Source organism: Monodelphis domestica, chromosome 8 (genome assembly GCF_027887165.1).
Source record: "Monodelphis domestica isolate mMonDom1 chromosome 8, mMonDom1.pri, whole genome shotgun sequence".
NCBI classification, from domain to species: Eukaryota; Metazoa; Chordata; class Mammalia; order Didelphimorphia; family Didelphidae; genus Monodelphis; species Monodelphis domestica.
In genome coordinates, this window is record NC_077234.1 from 200,289,090 (window position 1) to 200,314,079 (window position 24,990).

The window sequence follows — 24,990 nt, forward strand, 5'->3', positions numbered from 1 at the left end:
AATGACATTTTTAATAACATTCTGTAAAGTTTTTGTATGTTTGGAATTTATACCAGGAAACTTGCCAGATCCTAACTAGAGAGAAAGAGAGAGGAGGTGGCATTATAATAATAAACTGATAACACATTTATCTCATCTGTCACATAAATCATTGATGCCTATTAGAATTTGCATTTTCCAGTGTTCTAGTTAAGAATTTTTAGACTCAGGAAAATAGAAATAATAACCAATTACTAAAGGAGCTGGAAAAACCCATACTGTTTCTGCTTTAACTTCTGCAAGGAAGTATCTTTTTATTTATTTTTAAACCTTTGCCTTCTGTCTTTGAATCTACATTAAATATTGGTTCCAAGGCAGAAGAGCAGTAAGGACGTGGCAGTTGGCATCAAGTGACTTGCCCAAGGCCACACAGTGAGGAAGTCTGAGGCTAGATTTTCCATTTATCTTTAATATTGTTCCTCTCCTGGATGCTAACTCTAGCATGGTCATTTTAAATTTTTTGAATTTTAAGAGATCATAAAATATTAAAATTAAAGAGGTCATGGAAGAAAGGAAATGAACATTTCTAATTTCCTATGATGTACCAGGCACTTTGCTAAGCACATAACAAATACTATCTTATTTGATCCTCACAAATAGTTGAGTCTGCTTACTGTCGTAAAGTAACTTGCTCAGGGTCACATAGCAAGTAAGTATCCAGTGCTGGATTGAGCTCAGGTCTGTCTTCTCAACTCTCTGACCTAGAATTTTTTCCACTTTTTCATTGGTTGTTATTGTTGTTCATCTTTTATTTTCAGAGGACCAATGACATCACAGGGTAATATCTTGGCTTTTGTATTGAATTCTATTTAGTATGGAAAGGAAAAGAGGTATGTAGTCTAATCTTTTTATCTGAGGCTTGATAGGTATAATTCAAGGGAAGTTAGAGACTGGGAAAAGTCCACAAGTTGGGAGAAACTGAGGTTCAGAGAGGTTTAGAACCTCATTCAAAGTTGAGCAGCTAGGTAGTGGGAATGACTAGCTACCACCCGAATTCATCATGTACCAGTTTACTAACCATGCTGCTCATTGTCATGGTTTGGGCAACATTTATGTAGATTTTATTTTACTCCAAACATTGCTTTCTCTCCTCAAAAGAGACACCCCCCTAGCTATATGACCCTGGACAAGTCACTTAGCCCCAGTTGCCTAGGCCTAGCAGTAGCTCTTCTGCCTTGGAACTGATACTCATATCAATTCTAAGAGAGAAGGTAAGAGTTATTTTTTTAATAGCAAAGGCGAGGAGGAGTTTGAGAAATAGTAGGAACCTGAGGCCAGAAAGATGAACTTGCCCAATGACACAAAGATAATCAGTAGAACTGAGAAAGAGAACAAGCATTTTTTAAAGCATATGGCAGTTAGATGGTACAATGGATAGATCACTGGGCTTTGTGCGAATTTAATACAAATGTGTAATTGTCTTTCTTTTCTTAAAAGGAAAGTTTTGAAAATCCATTTTGATCTCACCCCTACCCTTTGATTGGTTTAGGAACTTGAGGCTTGAGGTTTATCTGAATAAGGAGGAACCTACCTCTGGCCCCCTGGAGACTTGGAAAATGCATCTTGTCCCATATGACTCCTGGTGTCTGGAATACTGGCTGAGGTCAAACCTGCCTAAACAGGGAGACCCAGAAAAAGTGACATGACCAGGGTTATAAATTAGGGTTTGAGGAAGCACCACTCATCTCTTGGCTAGCAAATGGAGACACCAGGTTACCAGCAACTTCAGATTAGCTAAGTGACCAGCCATGTGATTATAAGCCTTTTCTATATACAATTCACCTAAGGTATCTAATAATTATAGTGATTATGTAGCCTTCAGAGGATTTTTAATCTAAAGAGCTTGAAATCAGGAAATCTCATCCTCATGAGTTCAAATTCAGCCTTAGACACTTTCTAAGTGTGTGACCCTCCACAAGTCACATAACTCTATTTGGTTCAGTTTCCTCATCTATAAAATGAACTGGGCAAGGAAATGGCAAATCACTTCAGTATCTTTGCCAAGAAAGCCCAAATGGGGTTACAAAGTATTGTACACAACTGAAAATGACTGAACAACATTCAATAGAAAGGGACAAATGGAGTTAGATTAGATAAGGCAAGACTAGGGTCAAAGAACAAGAAGAAGATCAATGGTCAGAGAGAAGACTACAAAGGAGCTTCACTAGAGAAAATGCCACTTAATAATTAGCTCAAAAGGAGCAGTTCTCAAGCCTCTTTACCATGAGTCTGACAGAGTCTGACATTCCCACCATTCCTTGCTCCTTTGGATGAAAGCAATGAAAGCCTAGGTTAAAATGAAAAGGTTGTCCAGGAAGTCATTGATGACTATTAATATTCTATGTGAAATTGGTTTTTCAGGTTTATTGTACCCAATGGCAGCATCAGGAGATGATGAAGAATAGGATGGGCATGACTCAAGGGAATTTAGAGACTAGGAAAGTCTACAACATGGAATATTAACTAGTTTGGGGAATATCACAGTGGATTCTTTGGACATAATATCTAATATTTATTGTATGACTAAGTAACAAAATGAAGGGACTCTGAAAGGCAGATAAAAGATATCAAGAGTTAAAATTTCATTTACTTTATTCATTTGATGATATCTATTCCACTGTGCAGAAATTCTTAAAATGGGGTCTATAAACATTTTTTAGGCAGAAAATTTAATTTTCTTCTTTCCTTTTTTTATTATATTGACCAGTACTTTGTCTATTTTGTTTGTTTTTTCAAAATATCAGCTTCTAGACTTATTTAGTAGTTCAATAGTTTTATCACTTTAGATTTTATTAATTTCTCCCTTAATTTTTAGGATCTTTAAATTGGTTTTGTTCCGGGGATTTTTAATTTGTTCGCTTTCAAGTTTATAGATTTGCATGTCCAAATCATTGACCTATGCCCTCCTTATTTTGTTAATATATGAACTCAAGGATATAAATTTTCCCATCAGTACTGCTTTGGCTGCATCTAATAGAGTTTGAAAGGATGTCTCATCTTTGTCATTTTCTTCAATGAAATTTATTAATTGTTTCTATGATTTGTTCTGTAACCAATTTTGGAGAATCATATTATTTAATTTCCAATTAATTTTTGATTTGTCTCTCCATGTACCCAAACTGATCATTATTTTTATTGTCTTATGATCTGAAAAGGTTGCATTTATTAGTTCTGCTTTTCTGCATTTGTATTCCATATTTTTATGACCTAGTATATGGTCAATCTTTGTGAATGTGCCATGTGCTGCTGAAAAGAAGGAGTATTCCTTTTTATCCCTATTTATTTTTCTCCATATATCTATTAACTCTAATTTTCCCAAGATTTCATTCACATCTTTTACCTCTTTCTTATTTATTTTTTGGTGTGATTTATCTAGTTCGCATAGAGGAAGGTTCAGGTCTCCCACTAGTATAGTTTTTCTGTCTATTTCATCCTTCAATTCTACAAGTTTTTCCATTAGAAATTTGGGTGTTATACCATTTGGTGCATACATGTTGATTAGTGATATTTCCTCATTGTCTACACTCCCTTTTATAAGGATGTATTTACCTTCCCTATCCCTTTTAATCAGGTCTATTTTTATTTTGACTTTGTCAGATATCATGATTGTAACTCCTGCCTTCTTTCTATCAGTTGAGGTCAATAGGTCTTGCTACAACCTTTAATTATGACCTTGTGAGTATCTACCCACCTCATGTGTGCTTCTTGTAGACAATATATGGTAGGGTTTTGGATTCTAATCCACTTTCCCATTTGTCTACATTTTATGGGTGAGTTCATCCCATTCACGTTCAAAGTTATGATTGTCACTGTGAATTCCCTAGCATTTTTATATCTTCTCCTAGTTCTGTCCTTTCTTCTTTTGTAATATCCTTTTAAACCAGTGGTTTACTTTTAATCAATCCCTCTAATCCCCTCCCTTGATATGCTTTCCTTTCTGATCCCTACATTTTCTTCCTTCTTTTTTTTTAGGTTCTGTTAAGTTCCCTCCCCCCTCTCCTTCCCTCCCTTTTTGTACTCTCTGTCCCTCTGCCCCCCTTAGTTTTCCTTTCTTCCTTACCTGGTAGTATAAGATAGAATTTAAGATCCCAATGGATCTAGATGCTCTTCCCTCTCAGTCTTGATTTCACTGAGAGTAAGGTTTCAGTATTATCTATTAGCACTCTCTTCCTCTCCTTCTTGTAGGAGTATTCTTCCCTTCCCCTTCCCATGTGTATCATTGTGTGAAAAATATTATCCTATTTATTTTATTTCTTCAAGTATCTCTTGGTACCATCTTTGATTCCCCCCACCCCTTTTCTTTTTTTGCATATCATCTTATAGCCCTTAATGCCCCAATCTTTTCCTATGAGTGATTCTTCTAATTACTATAATAATGAATTCAATTTTTGAGAGTTAAAAATAACATTTCCCCCATATGTTAATATATATATATATATATATATATATATATATATATAATTTTATCTAGTTGTAGCCCTTAAAGAAGAGAGTTTGAATACAAAGAAAACCATTTTTTTCCTTTTCCCTCTTTTTATTATTTACCTTTTCATCTTTCTCTTGCTCTTTGTGTTTGGATGTCAAACTTTCCACTTAGTTCTGGTCTTTTCTTTACAAATACTTGGAAGTCTTCTATTTTGTTGAATGCCCATACTTTCCCTTGGAAATATATAGTCACTTTTGATGGATAGGTGATCTTTGGTTGAAGACCCAGTTCTCTTGCCTTTCTAAATATCATGCTCCAGGCCTTGCAGTCCTTTAGTGTGGAAGCTGCCAGATCTTGTGTGATCCTGATTGGTGCTCCTTGGTATCTGAATTGTTTCTCTTTGGCTTCTTGTAGAATTTTCTCCTTAGCTTGAAAGCTCTGGAATTTGGCAATTACATTCCTGGGAGTTGTCTTTTGGGGATTTAGTATAACGGGTATTCTATGAACTCTTTCAATGTCTATTTTGCCCCCTTGTTCAGGAATATCCAGGCAGTTTTCTTGGATGATTTCTTGTAGTATGATGTCAAGATTTCTGTTTATTTCTGGATTTTCAGATAGACCAATGATTCACAAATTCTCTCCTTCCTCTGTTTTCTTGATCTGTCACCTTGTCAGTGAGATATTTTATGTTTTCTTCTATTTTGTCAGTGTTTTGACTTAGCTTTATTAATTCTTGCTGCTTTGCAAGATCATTGGTTTCCAGTTGCTCAGTTCTGGTCCTTAAGGCCTGGTTTTCTACTTTAACCTTTTGATTTTCAGCTATATTTTTTTGGTTTTGTGTTATAATTTTTTAATTTTCTTTTTGAAACATTTCCCACCCATCTTGCCAGAAGACTTCCATCTTTTTGATAAGCTCCAATTTAAATTCTTCCAGAGCTTGTGGACAATTTCCATTTCTTTCAGAAGGTTTTGGAACATAGATTTGGATTTCATCTTCTGCTATTTCCTCTGTAGTCTGTATTTTCCCTCCATAAAAATTATCCATGGTCAACCCCTTCTTGTTTTTCTTGGTGTTGGGAAGTTGTTCCTGGGCACTGTTTGCCATCACTATGGTTGTTTTTCCTTCCTTTTCCAGTCAGAAATATGAGTGAGGAAGGCAGGCTCTCTGTGTATGGAGCTAAGGAGCAAGGCTTTTGCCTGAGGCAAGTTCTCGAATCTTTGTAGCTGAGCTACCTTCCCAGGGACGCCCAAGGTCTGCGCTCCCCCACCCACAGGGGTTTTGGATGTAACTGCTCTCAGGGGTAGGTCCTTGGTGGTCTTAGTCAGCTCCCAAGACCTAGAGGTGTCCCTCGATCACTATAGAGGTGCCCTTCATTCACTCATTGATTCTGGCAAGTGCTGGCTCTAACTCTGGCTCTGTAAGTGGGGTGGGGGAGGGTAGATCAGCTCAAGTTTGGGTGGGAGCTTTTTCGCTCTCTTATAATGTGGAAATGCCCAAATCCCACATACCTTCAATGCTGTGCCCTACTGTAGAGTCCCTTCGTTCTTATGAGAATGGTTTTTTGGGGTCTTTTTTGGTTGTCTATATTGGTGGGTCTGAGGAGGGGAAGAGTCCCGTGTCCAGACTCCCTCCATGCTTACCCAGAAGTCCCAGTATCCATGTTCTAATAGGAGAGACAGCACGTATGAAAGGTTTCAGCTTCAGAAGGATAGAGAGAAGAACCAAATTGCCTCAGGTCATGTTGCTGGTGACAGAGGTGGGAAGGAAAGCCTCTTGAAGCCCCTTCCAAAGCTTTTCCTCATTTTTCTCTTAGGTGAGGCAGACAGAATTATATCTTTTTCCACTCCCCAAACAATAAGTATTTGCTTTGAAAAGTTCTTAGCTCATACACACACACACACACACACACACACACACACACACACAGAACCTATATATCCTTTTTTTATAAAAAGAAATGCCTTCATGGTAGAACTTTAATGATAGAAATGACCATATGCATCTTATAAAACTAGGTGTTATTGTCATCTATAGCTTTAGTCAATTTAAGCATGTCTCTGTAACTTCTACCCACTCACTACTGCCCACTCTGGAACTTCTATCCACTAGTTAAAATAGATTAAAGGATAGAATCTCAGTCCATTTGAAAATTCCAGTCACCATGTTGCTATATACTCTAAACAACCAGTTGTCTAAAGATCGTTTCCTTTGGAAATCTATCTACTCAGCTTTTGAACTCTAGTATTGGGGATAAGTTGTTATGATTGTTGAGTAAGTGAAGGCACAGATAGCCCTCATTTACTCTATCATGAAGAGGGGTGGGAAAGACAGGGTAGGGAAGATTTGAAGAGGAGATACTATTATCTGTAATGATTTTTACCTATTGTTCTGGAAAATTGCTTCATGGAAGCAATGCAGAAGGATGTTGAAGGAACCTTCATGGCAGGATGTGTCATTCAGTTCCCCTGTGGCTCTTCTAACTACTCCTGTGACTTCTCAGATAAAAGTCTTTCCCCTGGCTATTATTCTTCAAGATGTGTTGTTTCCCCTAATTATTCCAGGTACATCTTGGGGGCTCAGTGGATTGAAAGTCAGGCCTAGAATCTGGAGGTCTTGGATTGAAATCTATCCTTAGACATTTCCTAGCTGTGTGATCCTGGGCAAGTCATTTAACCCCTATTGCCAAATCTTTACTGCTCTTCTTCCTTGAAGAAGTATTTGCAGTATTGATTTGCAGTATCAATTCTAAGATGGAAGGCAAGGGTTTTTAAAAAAAAAGAATATAAGCTCCTTGAGGAAAGAGACTATCTCACTTTTTGTATCTATCCTTAATGCTATGTACATTGCCCTGCACATATTAAGTGCTTAATGAATTCTTTAAATTCATTCATTTTCTTTCAAAATGGTGGCCTGAACTTTAAATTGAACTTATGATATATCTTGATATTTGTAGAATTTCCAATTTGGAATTGACCTCAAATTAGTATCTGACCAGGAACCTCCTCTATAATATCTCTGCTTGTACACTTTCCCTTGATGAGGAACTCATTGCCAGCCCATTTCTGGGTACCCCTAATTGTTTCCTTTGTATCAAGCCTAAATCGACTCCTCTGAATCTTCTCTCTCATTAGTCCTAGTTATGGCACCTGGGGTCTAGCATTTTCTTTTCCTTTTCTGCCTAACAGTCTTTCTCAACACATGAAGGCGGCTCTCATGTTCTTCTTAAACCTTCTATTCTACAGACTAAGCTTATGACTAAGAGATTAATCTAGACACAGAGATCCAGGCTCTTATTTTTCCTATCTGATAAAAGAATAGGATTTCTGAAGAGAGAGAGGAGAAAGGAGGAATAAAAAGTGGTAGCATTAAAAAAAAACAAGAAAACAGATTAGTTATAAGGTTTGACATATTACTTTTGTCAGAATGATCACCGACTACTCAAGCTTGGTGACCTATGACTCAGAAACAGCAGAGACAACATGGGAGAACTAAGAAAGTGTGTCAAGAATGCTATTGTCACTGATCTTGTGATACGGTATTATTAACCCAGACCTTTTTTTTTTCCCAAAGAACTCACATGCCTTGCAGTCCAATCTAGCCCAACCCAGAAACATACACAATACAGGGGAACAAAAATACAGACACACAGGAAAAGCCAAAGAAGAAAACCAGGTCTGAGAACTGCTTTGATTTTCCCCCAAAGAGATCTCACTTCACTCTTGTTTTCCTTTTTGTTAACACATTCAGCTTTGCAACTGCAGTTAAGTTCCAAGAAGAAAAAACATTTGAGAAGCCTAAGCTCTTCTTGTTTGTTTGTTTGTTTGTTTATGTCATATAGGTGACTTCTAGATGGATGAGAGACTTTTTAAGGTTATTGGCAGCTCCTCAACGGTTTTGGCTTCTATAGTTCAATTGCTTTCTCTTTAAAAAAAAATTATTATTGTGTTAGTGGATTGAGAGCAGGGCCTAGAAATGGGAGGTCCTAGGTTCAAATCTAGCCTCAGATACATCCCAACTCTGTGACCCTGGGCAAGTCACTTGACCCCCATTGGCTATCCCTTACCACTCTTCTGCCTTGGAACCAATAAACAGTATTGATTCCAAGATGGAAGGTAAGGATTTTAAAAAATAAATTATTGTCCATTTGGGGGTAGATGGATGGGAACTTGGGGATGAGGGGGAGATGGGAAAGTGCCTGTATCCTTGAAAACCTAGCTTTTGCAGAACATTTTTATGTGTTAAAAAACCTTTCCTGATCATCTGATCTCATAGCTCTTCACCTACTTGTTTATGTTCTATTCTATAGTAGTTATTTGTATACATGTCTTAGCTTTCATTTTTTAAACATTATTTTTTTTATTTGGTAAATTTCAAACATTATTCCTTGGTTACAAAAATCATTTTCTATTCCTCCCTTCCCTCCCCACCGACTGCAATTCCACTGGGTATTATGTGTGTCCTTGATCAGAACCCATTTTCATGTTGTTGGTGTTTGCACTAGGATGTTCATTTAGAGTCTGCCTCCCTAGCCATATCCCCTTGATCCATGTAATCAAGAAATTGTTTTTCTTTGGTGTTTCTACTCCCACAATTTTTCCTCTGAATGTAGACTGCATTCTTCTAAGTCCCTCAGAATTGTTCTGGATCATTACATTGCCGCTAATGGAGAAGTCTATTACATTCTATTGTACCACAGTGTATCAGTCTCTGTGTGCAATGTTCTCCTGATTCTGCTCCTCTCACTCTGCATCAATTCCTGGAGGTTGTTCCAGATCCCATGGAATTCCTCTACTTCATTATTCCTTTGAGCACAATAGTATTCCATCACCAACATATACCATAATTTGTTCAGCCATTCCCCAATTGAAGGGCATCCTCTCACTTTCCAAGTTTTGGCCACCACAAAGAACGCAGCTATGAATATTCTTGTACATGTATTTTCCTTTTCTCTTTGGGGTACAAACCCAGCAGTCTTTTAGTGCCCTTTGGGCATAGTTCTAAAATGCCCTCCAGAATGGTTGGATCAATTCACAACTCCACCAGCAATGAATTAATGCCCCAACTTTGCCACACCCCCTCCAGCATTCATTACTTACCTTTGCTGTTATGTTAGCCAATCTGCTAGGTGTGTGGTGATAACTCAGAGTTGTTTTGATTTGCACCTCTCTGATTATAAGAGATTTAGAACACTTTTTCATGTGCTTATTAATGGTTTTGATTTCTTTAACTGAAAATTGCCTAAATTGCCTATTCATGTCCCTTGCCCATTTATCAATTGGAGAATGGCTTGATTTTTCATACAATTGATTTAGCTCTTTATAAAATTGAGTAATTAGACCTTTTTCAGAGGTTTTTGTTCTGAAGATTGTATCCCAGTTTGTTATTTCCCTTCTGATTTTGGTTACATTGGTTTTTTTTTTTTGTACAAAACTTTTTTAATTTGATGTAGTCAAAATTATTTATTTTACATTTTGTTATTTTTTTCTAGCTCTTATTTGGTTTAAAAATCTTTCCCTTCCCACAGATCTGACATATATACTATTCTGTATTCACATAATTTACTTATAGTTATCTTCTTTTTGTTCAAGTCATTCACCCATTCTGAATTTATCTTGGTTTAGGGTGTGAGGTGTTGATCTAAACCTAATCTTTCCCATACTGTCTTCCAATTTTCCCAGCAGTTCTTATCAAATAGTGGATTTAGGTTCCAAAAGCTGGGATCTTTGGGCTTCTCATAGACTGTCTTGCTGAGGTCACTTATCCCAAGTCTATTCCACTGATCCTCCTTTCTGTCTCTTAGCCAGTACCAAATTGTTTTGATGACCGCTACTTTATAATATAGTCTGAGATCTGAGACTGCAAGGCTCCCTTCATTTGCATTTTTTTCATGATTTCCCTGGATATCCTTGATCTTTTGTTCTTCTAAATGAACTTTGTTATGTTTTTTTCTAATTCAGTAAAAAAGATTTTTCGGAAGTTCGAAGGGTATGGTACTAAATAGATAGATAAAATTTAGGTAGGATGGTCATTTTTATTATGTTAGCTCATCCTACACATGAGCAGTTAATGTTTTTCCAATTGCTCAGATCTAGTTTTTAGTTGTGTGGAAAGTATTTTCTAGTTGTGTTCATATAGTTCCTGTGTTTGTCTCAGCAGATAGATTCCTAAGTATTTTATATTGTCTAGGGTGATTTTCAGTGGAATTTATCTTTCTAATTCCTCCTGCTGAGATGTGTTGGAGATAAATAGAAATGTTGATGACTTATGTGAGTTTATTTTGTATCCTGCAACTTTGCTAAAGTTGCTGATTATTTTCACCAGTTTTTAGTTGATTCTCTAGGATTCTTTAAGTGGACCATCATATCATCCACAAAGAGTGATAGCTTGGTGTCTTCAATGCCAATTTTAATGCCTTCAATTTTTTTTTCTTCTCTAATTGCTACTGCTAGTGTTTCTAGTACAATGTTAACTAATAAAGGTGATAATGGGCATCCTTGTTTCACCCCTGATCTTATTGGGAATGCATCTAGTTTATCCCCATTGCAGACAATGTTGGCTGACGGTATTAGATATACACTGCTCATTATTTTTAGGAAAGACCCTTCTATTCCTATAATTTCTAGTGTTTTCAATAGGAATGAGAGTTATATTTTGTCATAGGCTTTTTCTGCATCTATTGAGATAATCATGTGATTTTTGTTGGATTGCTTGTTGATGTGGACAATTATGTGGATGGTTTACCTGATATTGAACCATCCTTGAATTCCTGGTACAAATCATAGTGAATAACTCTCCTGATCACTTGCTGGAGTCTTTTTCTGGTATCCTATTTAAGATTTTTGCATCTATGTTCATTAAGGAGATGAGTCTATAGTTTTATTTCTCTGTTTTTGACCTGCCTGGCTTTGGAATCAGTACCATATTTCTGTCATAAAAGAAATTTGGTAGAACTCGCTCTTTGCTTATTATGTCGAATAGTTTGTATAGTATTAGGATTAGCTGTTCTTTGAATGTTTGATAGAATTCATGTGTGAATCCATCAGGCCCTGGGGATTTTTTCTTAGGGAGTTTTTTGATGGTCTGTTCAATTTCTTTTTCTGTTAAGGGATTATTTAAAAATTCTATTTCTTCTTCTGTTAATCTAGGCAATTTATATTTTTGTAAATATTCATCCATATCACCCAGGTTGGCATGTTTATTGCCACATAATTGGGAAAATAGTTTTTAATAATTGCCTTAATTTCCTCTTCATGGAGGTGAGTTCTCCCTTTTCATATATGATACTGTTAATTTGGTTTTCTTCTTTCCTTTTTTTATTAGATTGACCACTAATTTGTCTATTTTGTTTTTTTTCAAAATACCAGCTTGTAGTCTTATTTATTAATTCAATAGTTCTATTACTTTAGATTTTATTAATTTCTCCCTTAATTTTTAGGATCTTTAAATTGGTTTTCTTCCAGGGATTTTTAATTTGTTCGCTTTCAAGTTTATGGTTTTGCATGATCAATTCATTGACCTATGTCCTCCCTAATTTGTTAATATATGAACTCAAGGAAATAAAATTTTCCATCAGCACTGCTTTGGCTGCATCCAATAGAGTTTGAAAGGATGTCTCATCTTTGTCATTTTCTTTAATGAAATTATTAATTGTCTCTATGATTTGTTCTCTAACTAACTGATTTTGGAGAATCATATTATTTATTTTCCAATTAATTTTTTATTTGGCTCTCCATGTACCCTTACTCATCATTATTTTTATTGCCTTATGATCTGAAAAGGTTGCATTTATTAGTTCTAATTTTCTGCATTTGTATGCCATGTTTTTAATGACCTAGTATATGGTCAATCTTTGCGAATGTGCCATGTGGTGCTGAGAAGAAGGTGTATTCCTTTTTGTCCCTATTTATTTTTCTCCATATATCTATTAACTCTAATTTTTCTAAGATTTCATTCACATCTTGTACCTCTTTCTTATTTATTTTTTTATTTGATTTATCTAAATTTGGTAATGGTAGGTTCAGGTCTCCCACTAGTATAGTTTTACTATTTCTTTCCACCTTCAATTCTACTAGTTTCTCTTTTCAAAATTTGGATGCTATACCATTTGGTGCATACATGTTGAGTACAGATATTTCCTCATTGTCTATACTCCCTTTTATCAGGATGCATTTACCTTCCCTATCCCTTTTAATCAGGTCTATTTTTGTTTTGGCTTTGTCAGATATCATGATTGTAACTCCTGCCTTCTTTCTATCAGTTAAGGTCCAATAGATCTTGCTCCAACCTTTAATTCTGATCTTGTGAGTATCTACCTGCCTCAGGTGTGTTTCTTGTAGACAAAATATGGTAGGATTTTAGATTCTAATCCACTCTCCTATTCGTCTACATTTTATGGGTGAGTTCATCCCATTCATGTTCAAAGTTATGATTGTCACTTGTGAATTTCCTAGCATTTTGATATCCTCTCCTGCTTCTATCCTTTCTTCTTTTGTTATATCCTTTTAAACCAGTGGTTTACTTTTAATCAATCCCTCTAATCCCCTCCCTTGATATGCTTTCCTTTCTGGTCCCCCCTTTTTTGTTCCCTTCTTGTTTTTTTTAGGGTCTGTTAAGTACCCTCCCCCCTCTCCTTCCCTCTCTTTCTGTACTCCCCATCCCTCTACCCTCCTTAGTTTTCCCTTCTCACTTATCCTCTAGGATAAGATAGAATTCAAGGTCCCAATGGATCTAGATGCTCTTCCTTCTCAGCATTAATTTCACTGAGAGTAAGGTTTAAGTATTACCTATTAGCACTCTCTTCCTCTCCTGCTTATGAGAGTATTCTTCCCCACCCCTTCCCATGTGTATCATTGTGTGAAAAATATTATCCTATTTATTTTATTTCTTCAAGTATCTCTTGGTACCATCTTTGATTCCCCCCACCCTTTTTCTTTTTTTGCATATCATCTTATAGCCCTTAATGCCCCAATCTTTTCCTATGAGTGATTCTTCTAATTACTATAATAATGAATTCAATTTTTTGAGAATTAAAAATAACATTTCCCCCATATATTAATATATATAATTTGATCTAATTGTAGCCCTTAAAGAAGAGAGTTTAAATTAAAAAAAAATATTTTTCCCTTTTCCCCTCTCTTTCTTATTTACCTTTTTATGTTTCACTTGATCTTTGTGTTTGTATATCAAACTTTCCACTTAGTTCTGGTCTTTATTAATACTTGGAAATCTTCTATTTTGTTGAATGCCCATACTTTCCCTTGGAAGTATATAGTCACTTTTGATGGATAGGTGATCCTTGGTTGCAGACCCAGTTCTCTTGCCTTTCTGAATATCATGTTCCAGGCCTTGTGGTCCTTTAGTGTGGAAGCTGCCAGGTTTTGTGTGATCCTGATTGGTGCTCCTTGGTATCTGAATTGTCTCTCTTTGGCTTCTTGTAGAATTTTCTCCTTAGCTTGAAAGCTCTGGAAATTGGCAATTACATTCCTGGGAGTTGTCTTTTGGGGATTTAATATAGAGGGTGTTCTATGAACTCTTTCAATGTCTATTTTGCCTCCTTGTTCAAGAACATCCGGGCAGTTTTCTTGGATGATTTCTTGTAGTATGATGTCAAGATTTCTGTTTATTTCTGGATTTTCAGGTAGACCAATGATTCTCAGGTTATCTCTCCTTCCTCTGTTTTCTTGATCTGTCATCTTGTCAGTGGGATATTTTATGTTTTCTTCTATTTTGTCAGTGTTTTGACTTAGCTTTATTAATTCTTGCTGTTTTGCAAGATCATTGGTTTCCAGTTGCTCAATTCTGGTCCTTAAGGCCTGGTTTTCTGCTTTAATCTTTTGGTTTTCTGCAATAATTTTTTGATTTTCTCTTTGAATTATTTCCCACTTTTCTTGCCAGAAGGCTTCCATCTTTTTGATAAACTCCAATTTAAATTCTTCCAGAGCTTGTGGACAATTTCCATTTTTAGAAGGTTTTGTCTTTGTTTGAATTTCCTCCTGTATTTCCTCTGTAGCCTGAGTTTTTCCTCCATAAATATTTTTGAGGGTCACTGACTTTTTTTGTTGTTTGTTTGTTTTTCTTGGAGGGTGTTTGCTCCTGTGCACAATTTGCCATTACTGTGGAGGTTTTACCTTCCCTTTTAAGTCAGAATTCTGTGTGTGTTGGGCAGTTTCTCTGTGTATGGAGTTAAGGAGCATGGGTTTTACCTGAGGCAAGCTCTCAAATCCCCACCTCCACTGTTTGCAGCTCTTCTCTGAGCTACCTTCCTGGGAGCGCCCAAGGTCTATGCTCCCCCATTCTCTGGGGTTTGAAGTGTAGCTGCTGTCAGGGGTAGGTCTTTGGTGGTCTTAGTCAGCTCCCAAGTACCTAGACATGCCTCTTGCTCATTCTAAAGGTTCCCCTTGCTAACTCGCTGATTCTGGCACATGCTGGCTCTGACTCTGGCTCTGTAGGTGGGGTGGGGGATGGTAGATTTGCTCACATTTGTGTGGGAGCTTTTTCATCTTCTTATAGTGTGGAATTGCCCAAATCCCACATATCTTCAATGCTGCTCCCTCCTGTAGAGTCCCTCCGTTCTCATGAAAATGCTTTTTTTTTTTTTTGGTCTTTTGAGTTAATCTATTTTCAGTGGGTGCTGGGGAGAGGAAGTGTACCGCTTCTAGACTGCTGCTATGCTTGCCCAGAAGTCCCAGACTAGAATTCTTTATAAACTTCATCACTAAACCCAGAAATTAGCAGCCACCACACCAAGATGCCGACACACTCAGGAAGCTGCCACCAGCCACCTCTCCGCCATCAAAGAGATGTTTTAGCTTTCTTAACAGGTTGAATGTTATGTATCTCTGTATTTCACCAGTACCTAAGATATGTTTAATAACAGTTGTTTGCATGAATGGTGACTGAATTCAGAAACCTGATAAGGACTGGCATCACATGGGTGGTGTCACCATGCTCTAGGGAGAAAGATGCATATGGGCAAATAATATACAGCATGGCAAAAGCTCCTGAAAACACAGGATGATCCTTGAACCAACTGTGCATTATTAGCATAAAATATATTGTTAACAGCTACAAATAAAATTATTTTTTAATAGTTATATTCAAGGTAAGAATGATAAACTTCATCCAATACCAAATCAAGAATGATGTGGGAAAGTAAGAGGTAGGGGGGAGGGAGGGAGAGAGAGAGAGAGAGAGAGAGAGAGAGAGAGAGAGAGAGAGAGAGAGAGAGAGAGAGAGAGAGAGAGAGAGAGAGAGAGAGAGAGAGACCATGTTGAAAAGTCACACAAAACATAACAAAGCTTGAGTAACTGCAGTGTGGCTCTGAGTAGTTGGTATTTCCTGGAAACTAGTGGAAAATTCTAGCTCTAATCACAGAGAAAAAAATAGTAAAAGATTCAACAGTACAATCTGAGCAACGTTTAATTGCGTATCTATGGACAGAACACAAGCATCCCTCAAACCCTTACTGAACTAAGATTTACCACCACCTATCCAGATTTCTCCCTTCCTTCTTTCCTCCCTCCCTCCATCCTTCTTTCCCTCCCTCCCTCCCTCCATCCTTCTTTCCCTCCCTCCCTCCCTCCCTCCATCCTTCCCTTCCTCTATCTTTCTCCTTTCTTTCTTTCTTTCTTTCTTTCTTCTTTTCTTTCTCTTCTTTCTTTCTTTCTTTCTTTCTTTCTTTCTTTCTTTCTTTCTTTCTTTCTTTCTTTCTTTCTTTCTTTCTTTCTTTCTTTCTTTCTTTCTTTCTTTCTTTCTTTCTTTCTTTCTTTCTTTCTTTCTTTCTTTCTTTCTTTCTTTCTTTCTTTCTTTCTTTCTTTCTTTTTCTTTTTCTTTCTTTCAAGTTGAAGGTAACAGACAGACCTCAGACTTGTGAGTTAGGAGGGTTTCTAGCACCAGCAATGAAGACTTCCCCTGTTGAAATGAGTGAATGAGAACAATTTATTCCAACAGTTGTGAAGATGATTAAAGTAGTCTCTGTGGAGCCCTCAGAGCTTGGTCAGATTGAAGATGCCAGGTATAGAACCCAGAATAATATGAAGCTGAGAGTGGAAAGGAAAGCAAAATGAGTGTCAGGAAAAGGGGGACTGATTAAAAGCAAAACACTGGTGTAGAAGAAAATAGTGAAAGAAGAAAGGGAAGGACTAAAAGCAATAATCAAAATGATGGGGAATACACAAGTGGTGATTATAACTCTGAATGTGAATGGGATGAACTCATCCATAAAATGGAAGCAGATAGCAGAGTGGATTAAAAACCAAAATCCTACCACATGTTGTCTACAAGAAACACACATAAAGCAGGTGTACACAAACACAGGATAAAGGTAAGAGGCTGAAGCAAAATTTATTGGACATCAACTGAGGAAAAGAAGGCAGGAGTCACAATCATAATATCTGACAAAGCCAAACTAAAAATAGATCCGATTAAAAGAGATAAGGGAGATAATTACATCCTGATAAAAGGCAGTGTAGACAATGAAGAAATATCAGTAGTCAACATGTATCTAACAAATAGTATAGCATCCAGAATTTAAAGGAGAAACTATTAGAGTTTAAGGAAGCAGCATATAGTAAAATTATACTAGTGGGAGACCTCAAGTTTTCTCCATCAGATCTAGATAAATCAAACCAAAATATAAATAAGAAAAAAGCAATATATGTGAATAAAATCTTAGAAAAATTATAGTTAATAGATATATGGAGAAAAGTAAATAAGGATAAAAAGGAATATACCTTGATTTCAACTCACAAAAACTGACCATGTACTAGGGCATAAAATATTGCAAACAAATTCAAAAAAGAAGAAATAATAAGTGGAACCTTTTCAGATTATAATACAGTAAAATTATAATTAGTAGGGATACATGGACAGGCAAATCAAACATTAATTGGAAATTAAATAATTGTATTCTCCAAAACTGATTGCATAAAGAACAAATCATTGAAACAATTAATGATTTCATTTAAGAGAATGACAATGAGGAAACAACATATCAAAATTTTGGGGATACTGCTGAATCAATATTCAGGGGAAAATGTATATCCCTGAGTGCCCATATTAACAAAAAGGAGAAAAAAGAGATTAACAAATTAGGCATGCAACTAAAAAAACTATAAAAAGAACAAATTAAAAACTCTCAGATAAAGAAAAAATTGGAAATCCTAAAAATCAAAGGAGAAATTAATATAATTGAAAGCAAAGAACTATTGAACTAATAAATAAGACTAAGAGCTGGTATTTTGAAAAAAAAATAAAATAGATAAAGTATTGGTTGATCTAATTAAGAAAAAGAAAAGAACCAAATTAATAGTATCATGAATGAAAAGAGTGATCTCAACTCTAATGAAGAGGAAATTAAGGTAATTATTAAGAACTCTTTTGGCTATCAACATCTAGAAAAAGAACTGTGGGAGCAGAAAGACAGAAGAAAAACATTTGCTTGATCACATGACTTTATGGGTATATTATTGGGGATGTATACTCTAAATGATCATTCTACTGCAAATATAAATAATATGGAAATAGGCTTTGATCAATGATACATTATAAAATCCAGCAGAATTGCTTGTTAGCTATGGGAGGCAGGAGGGAGGAGAGGAGGGAAATAACATGAATGATGTTCCTATGGGAAAATATTCAAAAACAAATAAATAAATAAATTTAAAAGAAAGAAGAATTTTTCCTAATTACATGGCAACCTAGGTGAAATGGATGAATGTTTACAAAGATATAAATTGCCTAGATTAACAGAAGAAGAAATAGAATACTTAAATAATCCCATATCAGAAAAAGAAATTGAACAAATCATCAAAGAACTCTCTAAGAAAAAACAATCACCAGGGCCAGATGAATTCACAAGTGAATTCTATCAATCATATAAAGAACAAATAATCCCAATACAATACAAATTATTTGACAAAATAAGCAAAGAAGCAGTCTTACCAAATTCTTTTTATGACACAAAGATGGTGTTGATTCCAAAGTCAGGAAGACCAAAATCACAGAAGGAAAACTATAGACCAATATCCTTAATGAACATAGATGGAAAAATATTAAGTAAAATACTAGATAAAAGACTACAAACAGTTATCACAAGGATTATTCACTACAACCAGGTGGGATTTATACCAGGAATGCAAGGATGGTTTGATATCAGGAAAAACATCAGCATAATTGGCCATATCAACAACCAAACCAAAAGAAATCATATGATTATCTCAATATGTTCAGAAAAAGTCTTTAATAAAATACAACACACAGTTGTATTGAAAACACTAGAAGTATAGGAGTAAAAGGGCCTTTCCTCAAAATAATAAATAGCATTTATTTAAAACCATCAGCAAGAATCATCTATAATGGTGATAACTTAGATGCCTTCCCAATAAGATCAGGAGTAAAACAGGGATGCCCATTATCACTAATACTATTTAATATTGTACTAGAAATGCTAGCAGTAGCAATTAGAGAAGAAAAAGAAATTGAAAGGATTAAAGAAGGCAATGAGGAAACTAAACTATCACTCTTTGCAAATGACATGATGTTATACCTAGAGAATCCAAGAAAATCAACTAAAAACCTAGTAGAAACAATAAATAATTTTAGCAAAGTTCCACAAATCACCAGTATTCCTATATGTTTCCAGCAAAATCCAGTAGCAAGAGTGAGAAAGAGAAACCCTTCATTTAAAATTACTCTAGACAAGATAAAATACCTGGGAATTTACTTGCCAAGACAAATTCAGGAATTATATGAACATAAGTACAAAATGCTCTTCACACAAATAAAACTAGATCTAAACAATTGGAAAAACATAAATTTCTCATGGGTAGGACAAGCTAATATAATAAAAATTATAATCCAGCCTAAATTAATTTAATTATTCAGTGCTATAGCTATCAAGCTACCAAAATACTTTTTTATAGAATTAGAGAAAAATATTACAAAATTTATCTGGAAGGAAAAAAGATCAAGAATATCAAGGGAAATAATGGGAAAAATATGAAGTATGGAGGCCTAGCTTTATCAGATCTCAAACTATACTATAAATCAGTGATCATCAAAACTACATGGTACTGGTTTAGAGATAGAAGGGTGGATCAATGGAATAGATTTGGGTTAAATGACAGTAGCAAGATACTGTTCAATAAACCCAAAGATCCCAGCTTTTGGGTCAAGAACCCACTATTTGACAAAAACTGCTGGGAGAATTGGAAAACAGTTTGGGATAAATTAGGCTTAGATAATCATTTTATACCCTATACCAAGATTATCTCAGAGTGGATAAATGACTTATATATAAAGAGGGAAATCATAAACAAATTAGGTGAACATAGAATAGCATATTTGTCAGATCTCTGGGAAAGGAAGGAATTTAAGACCAAGCAGGGATAGAGAACACTACAAAATGTAAAATGAATAATTTTAATTGAATTAAATTAAAAAGTTTCTGTAGCAACAAAACCAATGAAACCAAAATTAGAAGGTAAGCAAGAAACTGGGGGAAAATATAACAAAAACCTTTGACAAAGGTCTCATTTCTCAAATTTAAAGAACCAAATCAATTGTACAAAAAAATCAAGCCATTCCCCAATTGACAAATGCAGTTTGCAGATAAAGAAATCAAAACTATCAATAAGCACATGAAAAAGTATTTTAAGTCTCTCATAATTAGAGAAATGCAAATCAAAATAATGCTGAGGTACCACCTCACACCTATCAGGTTGACCAATATGACAGTAAGGGAAAATAATAAATGTTGGAGGGGATGTGGCAAAATTGGGACAATAATGCATTGCTGATGCAGTTGTGAATTAATCCAGCTATTCTGGAAGGCAATTTGGAATTATACACAAAGGGCTTTAAAAGAATGCATACCCTTTGATCCAGCCATAGCACTGCTGGGTCTGTACCCCAAAGAGATAATAAGGAAAATACTTGTACAAAAATATTCATAGCTGTGTTCTTGTGGTGGCAAAAAATTGGGAAGTAAGGGGTGTCCATCAATTAGGGAATGGCTGAACAAATTGTGGTATATGATGGTATGGAATACTATTGTGCAGTAAGGATCAATGATATGAAGGCTTGCCATATGAACTGGGAGAACCTCAGTGAACTGATGCAAAGTGAAATGAACAAAACCAGAATAATACTGTATACAGAAAATAAAACGTTGTGGAAAAAATCCAATGTAATAGACCTTGTTACTAGTAGCAATGCAACAAGCCAGGACACTCCTGAAGGACTTATGTAAAAGAATGCTATCCACATTGAGAAAAAGAACTATGGGAGTAGAAATGCAAAAGCAAAATACATGGCATCATTTATCCCATGTATATATGAATATAGGATTTGAGGTTAGGCTTTAAAAAATCCCTCTAGAGCAAAAATGAATAAAATGGAAATAGGTATCAAGTGACAACATTTGAACAACCCAGTGGAATTGCTTCTTGTCTCTGAGAGTGTGGAGGGAAGAGGAGAGAGAAAGAAAATGAGTCATATAAACATGGAAAATATTCTAAAAGATAAATTAATTAAAATAAAAAAATAATATGAGGCTATTTCCCTGAGAAATAACATTGTTTATTAATGGGGCATGTTGTCCATTAACAAAAAATGGGTTCTTGTGGGGCAGCTAGGTGGCTCAGTGGATCAAGAGCCAGGCCCAGAGAAGAGAGGTCCTGGGTTCAAATTTGGCCTGAGACACTTCCTAGCTGTGTGACCCTGGGAAAGTCACTTAACCCTCATTGTCAAAGCACTTACCAATACCCAGTATTGATTCTAAGATGAAAGTTAAGGGTTTTAAAAAAATGACTCTAGAAGAGAGAGTGAGACAGATGACATTGTGCAACTTACTTAAATCCAATTCTAGAGCAATTCAAGTCATCACCTCATGATGTCATTGGTCCTCTCTGAAAGGAAGGATGAACATAGTAGTGGAAATAGTAGTCATAGGAATAGGAATAATTATAATAACAGTACTAGTAGCAGCAATAGTTACAGTAATGATATCAATAGGAGCAGAAATATAGTAATAATTATAGTAATAGTAGGAGTGGGAATATAATAATAGTAGTAGTAATAGTAGCAGCAATAGTTAAAGTGATGGTATTAATAGAAGCAGAAATATAGTAATAATAATAATTATTATTATAATAGCAGGAGTAGGAATATAGTAACAGCAGCAATAATAGTTACAGTAGTATTAATAGGAGCAGATATATAGTTATAATAATAGTAATAATTATAGTAATAGTAGTAGAAATATAATAATGGTAACAGTAGCAATGATAGTTACAGGTAGTGTTATTATTATTATATAGCAGAAATATAGTGATAATAATAGTAATAATAATAATAGTAGGAGTGGGAATATAATATAATAATAATAGCATTAGCAGGGAGAGTTACTGTGCTAGCAAAAGTAGGAGCAGAAATATAGTAATAATAATAGCAATAGTAGCAGTAATAGTTGTGGTAATAGGAATAGTAGGACCAGAAATATAGTAATAGTAATAGTTATAATCATAGTAATGGTAGGAGTAGGAATATAGTGATAGTAATAGTTATAGTAATAGTATGAATAGGAATATAATAATAATAATAATAGTAGTAGCAGTGATAATTATAGTAATAATAATAGTAGAGGTAGGAATATAAAAATAGTAGCAGTAATAGTTATAGTGATGGTAACAGTAGGAACAGGAATATAGCAATAATAATAGTACTAGTAGCAGGAATGGTAGTAGTAGGGATCTAGGCGGTACAGTGGGTAGAGCACTATACCTGGAGTCCCGAAGAACTGCTTTCAAATCTAGCTGCAGACACTTTTACTAGCTGGGTGACTCTGTAAGGTGCTTTGCATAGCCTAGAATGTTGTAGGTCCTTAATAAATGCTTCCTTTCTTTCTAATAATAATAGCAATAGCACTTCTAATTTCCTGACCCCTCTCTGGGTTTATTGACTATTAATTAATTCATTCCACAAGTACTAGCTCTAGCTAAAAGAAGAAACTCTAATGGTCAGGGAGACACTTTCCACACAGGGAGGCAGCTGTGTTCTGAACCTAAACCCTTTGCCACTCATCCTTTGATTCCACTGAGGGCACTATTTGAGTCTCTTTGTGAATCTGCATAAATAATCCATTAGATGTCCCTTTATGTCAATCAGCTGCTGCTCTGTAGAAGTCCCTTTGCTGTCAGCCCAGATCCTTGGGGCCCAGGCGGCATCAGGGGAAGGCATTTGGGGGCAGCACAGCTTGCCAGATGCTGACTCTCTGGGTCATGAATGGATTCTGCTTCCTCTTCCCACCTGCAGCTGGGATCAGCTGCAGAAAAGCTCCTCTAAAGGCAGCTATTTGTCACACTGAGGCTCTCCGCAGGAAGCCAAAGTCTCTTCCCAAGGTAGTGCACGGGGAGTAGTCATTTCCTTTCTCTCTTTGAGGGCCACCTTCTGCTCCGGGCTAATTGGAGACATCTCCATAATATGCATAATGCCACAGCTGGCAGTGGACCAGCTTTCTCCACACAGAACTGCTTGAACTATGGAGAAATTCGAACTCTGGGAGACGTAAATAGGTGACTTCACTTGCCAAGACCATTGTGAAATTGTCCTTGGGATTTGAATAATATTAACAATTGCCAAATATTTTGAGTTCTGATTAGTTCTGTCAATGCACTTTGGGGGACAAAACGTGAAAATTCATGTGAGGAGGATTGTATTCCAGGGAGTTCATTTAGTGTGCAAATCACTGACGTGGATCTGCCAAGGCTGGCCTGTGCCCCTTATTCTTCCCTTGTAATCTTCCCAGAAAGGAAATGTAAAAGCAGTGGGGTAGGCAAATTCCCCAGAGCAATTGTTTTCATTAATGTGCTGAGACCTTTTAGCTGCAATGGAAAATGAATGTAAATGAACATCAAGAACACTGAGTTTACCTAGAAACTGGCTGACTCCCTGTAGAACATTTTTGTTCGAGAGCCTGGCAGCAACCCTTGTGCTCCCCCAGCCATACGTGAAGCGCATGCTCAGGAGTCTTCCCTAGAAGGCGCCCCCTCCAGAAGTTTTGTGAGTAGGATCAGTGACAGGAAACAATACCTCAGGAGGCGGCTTACTCTGTTTTCTGATGGCGTGGATTCAAATACTTAAAGGCCTGTTACATGGAACAAGGATTAGGCTTATCCTGGGCAACTCCAGAGTCAATGATTAGGACTAATGCCCGGAAGCTACAGGGAGGCAGATTTTTTTTTAGCTCAATGCAAGGAAGAACTTTCTAAGAATTAGAAATAACCTCAAATGGAATTGGCTACTTAGTAATATAGTGAGTTCTCAATCACTAGAGGTATTCAAGAAAGTCAGATAACCATTTGGGGAATGTTGTAGTTGGGATACAAGTATTAGGTGGTTGGACTAGACTTCTCAGGTCTTTTCTATATCTGAGCTTATGTGACTTCATGTTGTCTTTTTTCTCCTCCTCTTCCACCTCCTTTTCTTTTTCTCTTTCTTCTCCTCCTCTTCCTCCTCTGATGTGTTGTCACCAACTATTCCTTTGTAAACACACAGTTCACAAGGCTCAAGAAAAGGTAAAGAAAAAGACAGGTCATGACAATATGGGTGTCTAGGTAGATGAGATTACCAAGGAGGAAACTGCAGTGAAAGAAGAGAAGAAACCCAACAGCAACCTTGTGGAGCCTCTATACTCTGAAGTATGGAAAGATGAGAAACCAGCAAAAGAAACAGAGAAGCAGCAGACAGAAAAGTAGAATAGCCCAGAGGAAGAGAAAAATATTAGGAAAGGGGTTATAACAGTGCCAAATGCAGTAAAACCAAGAGATATGGAAGAAACCTTTTTTGAAGGTTCAATTGATTTTTTTAAAGTTTTTATTGAAGCCATTTGTTGTTGGACCATGGTAATTACTTCTTTTTCTAATTTAAATTTATCTGTATTAAAATGCCCAGTTAACTACCTTCCCTTTCCTCCATTAGAAAAGCCATCATTTTAACAAAAAGATATGTGTATATGTAAAGCTTTGGTCTTATTTCTACTTTTAAGCTTTCCACCTCGCAGTGCCTGCTGTTCTGACTGCCACCTTCTTTAAGAAGATTTTCTTGATTCTCCCAGATGATTCCTTCCATCCTTCCATCCTTCCTTCCTTTCCTTCCTTCCTTCCTTCCTTTCATCCTTCCTTCCTTCCTTCCTTCCTTCCTTCCTTCCTTCCTTCCTTCCTTCCTTCCTTCCTTCCTTCCTTCCTTCCTTCCTTCCTTCCTTCCTTCCTTCCTTCTGCCTTTTCTCCCTTTTTCTCTCCTCTTTTTTCTTCCTAACTGTATTTGATGACATTTTAAATGACTAATTATTTATCTTTATTGTTATTTTCTTTTTAAATTTCAAGTTTCAAATTCTCTCTCTCTCCCGCCCCTTCCCAGTCCCACTGAAAAGGCAAGCAATATATTAGTTATACAAATGTGAAATAATGGAAAACATATTTCCATATTAGCTATGTATTTTTAAAAGCAAAAAAAAATAAAGTAAGAA